Source organism: Triticum aestivum, chromosome 1D (genome assembly GCF_018294505.1).
Source record: "Triticum aestivum cultivar Chinese Spring chromosome 1D, IWGSC CS RefSeq v2.1, whole genome shotgun sequence".
In the NCBI taxonomy this organism is placed as follows: domain Eukaryota; kingdom Viridiplantae; phylum Streptophyta; class Magnoliopsida; order Poales; family Poaceae; genus Triticum; species Triticum aestivum.
Window position 1 is genome coordinate 10,856,526 of NC_057796.1, and position 6,000 is coordinate 10,862,525.

Genomic DNA, 6,000 nt, shown 5'->3' on the forward strand with positions numbered 1-6,000 from the left:
TATTATGTTCTATCTACATATGATCTTGTAGTTCCGATAACAGAGTACTAAAATAGAGTAGGCATATGTCTCATACATAAGTACATAGTCATTTGTCTCATACATAGAATAGACATAAGTCTTACACAGAAATAGATGGTAATGTCTCTATTGATACATAGAAGCGTCAGTGACGACGTCTGGCCTGGCGGGGAGGCGGATCTGGAATCGGGGACCATCCCAACCTGTCGGGTGCCCTAATGTGACGAGGAGGAATCTCAGACTCTCCCTGGTCATGCTGTGTATCCTGTGTGGGGCCTGGTGGAGGAGTCGAAAACATGTTCATCCATTGGGTGTGCTGCGACATCTGAGCCTGTATGTTGTCCTCGGGATGTTGATCACTCCCCCACGTATCATGTGATGCCGACATAGACGCCTGATATCCATAGGCCCCTACGCGATGGAACGTTTCATCATGAAGAATGAGGTCGCGTCAATTAATATTGAAAACAATGAATATGAAAACACATACCTGCTGGGTGTGACGTCTGCTCTGGCTGAAACACGAAACTGGACGAGGGACCGTGCTGCTGTGGCTGTGGAGAAAACACGAAGCTCGACGAGGGACCGTGTTGCTGTGGCTGTGGAGAAAACACGAAGCTCGACGTGGGACCATAGTGCTGCGGGTGCCACGTAGAACTGCCAGGTTGGTCAGGACGGGGTGGCCTGGTTGTCGGCTGCTGTGCTAGGCGTGGACGTGGTTGATGTCGGTGCATGGAGTGACGCGGCTGCTCCTGCTCGTGCTGAACAACATCGGTTCTCCGGGTGCACGTGATAGCCTCGTACACAGTCCGTATCTTATTCTGAATTCTTTCCAAGAAGGGCTGTACCACTGGACGATGATGAAGAAGAGGTCCAGACGATAGTGATCGTCCAAAGGTGGTCACGTCGTCGTACAGTTCGCGTGTCAAGGTAGCCTGCAAATTTCCATGACGATTAATAATGTCTGTCTCTTGCACGTCAAAGTATGTGACAACATTACGTAAAGAAAAAATATCTTACCGCGTACTGCCTAGAGCCCGAAGTATCATAGCTCGGGTACATATCCGACGGAGTAGGATCCGGTAACTCCTCTGGGTGGGAGTACTCAACAATGCGTAACCGTGTTCCGGTCATGTAGCGCCGCAAATAGAGATTGAATTCATCGAGATCGAAATTGTGATTCTCGTGCCATAGATTTGTGTTTGCTATCTCCCATTCTATAACATACGGCTGTAGTCTAACTAGCCAGTCAGCAGTTGTCCGGTTCATGCCCTTCCTTGTCGTCCTAAAATTATGGTGTGTGTTCAACAATTACCTAAAGCTTCGAATGGAGTACTATGAAAGAAAATGCAACATTGAAAAACTGGTTAATACCTGTGGATGTGTGCTGGCACCGGGTTCTCTATAGGGGGAGGTAGCTCCAACTGCAGAAGACCAAATTGCCTCATAACCCTCTGTTGTGCCATCTCCTCGACGAAGACATCGAAGATGATCTTCGATTTTGTCATCCAGTAATCTCGGTCCCTTGTGCATAGCATAGACATACCAGCAGGGTATCTCGCTTGTATGGCTGCTTCCGTGTAGGGCTGCCAGATGACCCCGGTGTACGCATCGAACTGCTCGTTCAATGCTGTGTATGCCTTCCTGGTCTGATCACTAGCAAAGCGTCTCTGCAGAGAATAAAAGTTAGTAGCCGCTAGCATCGAACGATCTCTTGTGCAGAAAAAGTTGCATTAAACTACAACACGGTGCATACCTTGCGACGAGTCCAACACAGACCGAAAGTAGGCATGTCGATGCCGTCAACATCAAACATGGCGTCTATAGGCTCATGAACACGTACATCTGGTCGCCCTATAGAGAACCTCTCCCACGACCACAGCTGGAGGAATAGAGGGCATCCAAGAAGGGCTGGCTTTCTCGATGTAAGCTGGCAACCGTTGCACATACCTCGGTATGTAGCCGCTAACACCGCCGAACCCCAACTCCTCTGTCTGATCTGATCCGCCGTCTGAGCGCTCGCTATCTCGAGTGCCATAGGGATGTAGAGGGCGCTAATAGTGGTGACATGGTTCTCCATGAACATCACCTTGCCGAAAAGCCACAGTAAGTAGGCCTCGAGGCTCCGAGTGATCCGTTCCGCAGTCAACGGCGCCCGGAAGTTCTGGATCTGCATTAAGCGAAGAGAAAGTTTTAGTAAGCCGCAATTATTTTCTGTAAAACTTCATGCGCGATAACTTGAAGATAATAGGTAGGGGAAATTACCCGGAAATTTAGCAACCACTCATACTTAGGTCCGTGATGCTCCCATACCAGATCCGGAGCATCCGGAAAAACACCGTGAAAACGTTCTGTAAGAGCTCGCTCCCAACCAGCCGGTGCGTCCAACGGTCCTACGGCATGACCTGCCAACGGTAGTCCGAGCAAAAGTGACACATCCTCCAGAGTAGGAGCCATCTCTCCCCATCTGAAGTGAAACGTGTGGGTCTCTGGCCTCCAACGGTCCACTAAGCAGCTCAGCAAAGACCCATCGATGGCGACGCGTTTCTCACCCGGGATAGACTCAACCAGACGCGCGAAAGGTAAAAGGCCGGCCCATTTCAACCTTCATCAGAGAACTTTTCAGTTAGTGTCTCCCATTTCAACCATTAATATCCATGTCAGTGTGCAAATTAATAAAGCACATACCGCTGAATCCATCCTGAGTGTATCTTCCAGTTTTCCTTAGGAGTGCGAGTGACCAGAGGCTCAAGCTTGCGCTCATACCATATCGCAGCACGATGACCCCTATCAATGTCCCCATTCAGCAACCACAATCCCGACATTTCTGCACATACAAAATTCAGAACATAGTGTCACACTTAATAAAAATTCAGAACATAGTGCCACACTTAATAAAAATTCAGAACATAGTGCCACACTTAATAAAAATTCAGAACATACTGTCACACTTATTACAAATTCAGAACATACTGCCACACTTAATAAAAATTCAGAACATAGTGCCACACTTAATACAAATTCAGAACATAGTGCCACACCACACTTAATATAAATTCAGAACATAGTGCCACACCACACTTAATACAAATTCAGAACAAACTAGTGCTAGCTTAGCTTCTTCCTCTCGCCCTTACTCCTCTACTGCCTCTACCTCCTCTTCTTCCCCGGTTGCCTCGTCCACGCCCAGTGACGAAAGTGGGACAATTAGTGTCCCTATGGCCAAATTCATTGCATAGAATGCATTGCCTAGTCGGACCTCCTGCTTCAGATTCATCCATATCATTTCGGATGCGCTGACACTGCCGTCTGCCTCTACTTGTACGCATATGCTCTGGGTTTGGAATGTAACGCCTTTCGGCGGGGTTGACGCTGTTGAAATTACCCATTGATCGAAAACCCATCAGCTCACCTGTCCAGGTATTGAGGACAGCCTCTTTCAGAAAATATGGAGACACAAACGATATTGCGTCCATTCCAAGCTGCCCACAAGCAGCAAGTACATGTGAGCAAGGTAGGTGAAGCAATTTCGGTTTATTGCATGTGCACTCACACGTTGGCCAGGCTTCATTGCCAATTTTCACCTCATGCGTCCTGAACTCATTTGCACATCCGAATTTGTTGTTGGCTAATCGGACCTCAAACCTTCTTTCTTGATTACCGATGGCGACTACAGTGTGTGACCTAGCTTTTTGCATCTTGTTGTCCATGTACTTCGTGACTCTTTCACAGTACCATGTATTTGGGTTGTTCAAGATATGCTGCTCTGCTATTTGACGTCTGTCTCTGAAATACTTGATGGTGCCATAGAAAATACCCTCAACGATGGCTGTAAGTGGCAATGCCCGGTTTCCTCTGAGGACAAAGTTGTATGTTTCCGCGAGGTTTGTTGTCATGACACCGTACCTTGCTCCATGTGTGTCATGTAGCAAAGACCACCTCTCCAGAGGCTCATGCTCTATCCACTGCTCGAAGGTTTTAATCGACCTCCCGAGCCTTCTCCTAGTACCAGGTGGGTCAAAGCCTGGCAGGTCACATAGCCCAACAGCCTCCTCCTCCACGGCCGCTGTTCCTGTTGCCAACTGTGCAGCTACTGCTTCAACATGTGCCCTCACCGCTGCATCTCTTGCAGCTTTCCTGTCCCTCACGTGTCTCTGCGTGCACACATTAAGTCTGTCGCGTATCAAATTGTACTTCCATAACTGGTTCTGCTTGCAGAGTTTTTTGAACAGATTCATCAGGTTCTTATTTCTAAACTGCGAGAAGAAATTAGCCCCGAGATGGCGCATGCACCAACGGCTCTGCAAGTCCTGCCATGGAACTTGTTCCTTAGGGCCTGGGTTTGTCAGTGTCCTTATCGCACTGAGTATACCTGCATGCCTGTCATGAAGGATGCACACATTGGGCTTCTCCTTCACAACTGATATTTTCAACTGCCTGAAGAACCATGTCCAACTTTCAATGTTCTCACTCTCCACAAAAGCAAATGCCAGTGGGACGACTTGATTTTGGCCGTCTTGACCTATGGCTGTCAGGATCTGACCCTTGTACTTGCCTGTGAGAAAAGTACCGTCAACACATATCACCGGTCGGCAATGCCTGAAAGCTTCGATGCATACACCGAAAGAGAAGAAGAGACGATGCAAAACCCTGACAGTTGGGAACTCTGGCATGAACATGTCTTGGATATCGATATAGGTGCCTGGATTCCGCTGCTGCAGGGTGTGGAGGAGGTGGACAACAGAGTCATATGCATCAAAATAAGAACCAAATCTCCTCTCAAGCGCTGCATGCTTAGCCCTCCAAGCCTTGCCATAAGAAATTCTGTACTTCAACCTGGCGAACACTTTTGTCTGCACTGCCTTCACTTCCATAGCTTTGCCTTGCACTATCTCATCGTAAAACAGTCGAGCAATAAGCGTGGATGAAAGGTTGGCATGATCTTGAGGGATGCAGGGAATAAGACAAGTGTGATTAACTAAGTCACTTATCACCCAACTTGTGCCATACTTAGGGAGAAAGCCGTGCACCCTTGCGGGACAATCTGCGTTCTTGCATACCATTGTGAGGAATTTCTGACTGGACACCTCAGCTTTGAAAACCCTTTGCGTGGACATTGCCCAATTAATTATTGCATCCTTCAGGGCTTGCTTGTTCGGATACATAGCACCCGTCGCAATATTGTTCTGGTGATATTGCCAGGCTGAATCATGTCCATCATTCACGGTCATTGCAGATGATAAGTCATGATTCCACCATGCAGGATTCGGGACCTCCTCTGCATTTTCTTCTTCATCTGACTCGTCAGAATCATCGGCATGACCCCTTTCAACATCGGTGTCTTCTTCTTCCATCTGGTTCTTCATGTGCCCATCTACCTCGTCAGCGTCCACCTCGCCATTGTAATCACCATCGGCATTTCCTCCTTCTACCTGACTACTCTGCCCTGGTTCATAACCATAAGCATTTCCTCCTTCTACCTGACTGCTCTGTCCTTGTTCGTAACCATAAGCATTTCCTCCTTCTACATGACTGCTCTGTCCTTCGTAGCCACCCTCCCCTTCATGTGCAGTGACCTCCTTCACGACGGGAAGCACTAAAGCAACAGGATTGCATCCCCTTCGTTCACAACCTTGTAACCACCGCACCCAATCGGAGTCTCCCTCTATTGGCCTCAAATAAAAGTAAATTTGAGAACTTGACCGTGTCCATAATGCATGAACACCGACGGTGTGTGTTTCAGTATCAAGACCTAAACTTGCCGCAATCCATTCTTTCAACTGACTAACAGACCATGTTTGTGGTGCGCTGATTGCCACCTCTATGTGAGTAAATTCAGTCAGATCTGCTCCCAACTCATTTGTTTGGACAGTACCAGGACCATAGTAAAATCTCAACTTCACTACATCGGACATCTCGACTCACCTATTTTTTTTCAACATAGAAATACAAGTATTAGACATGTCTATATATATATTA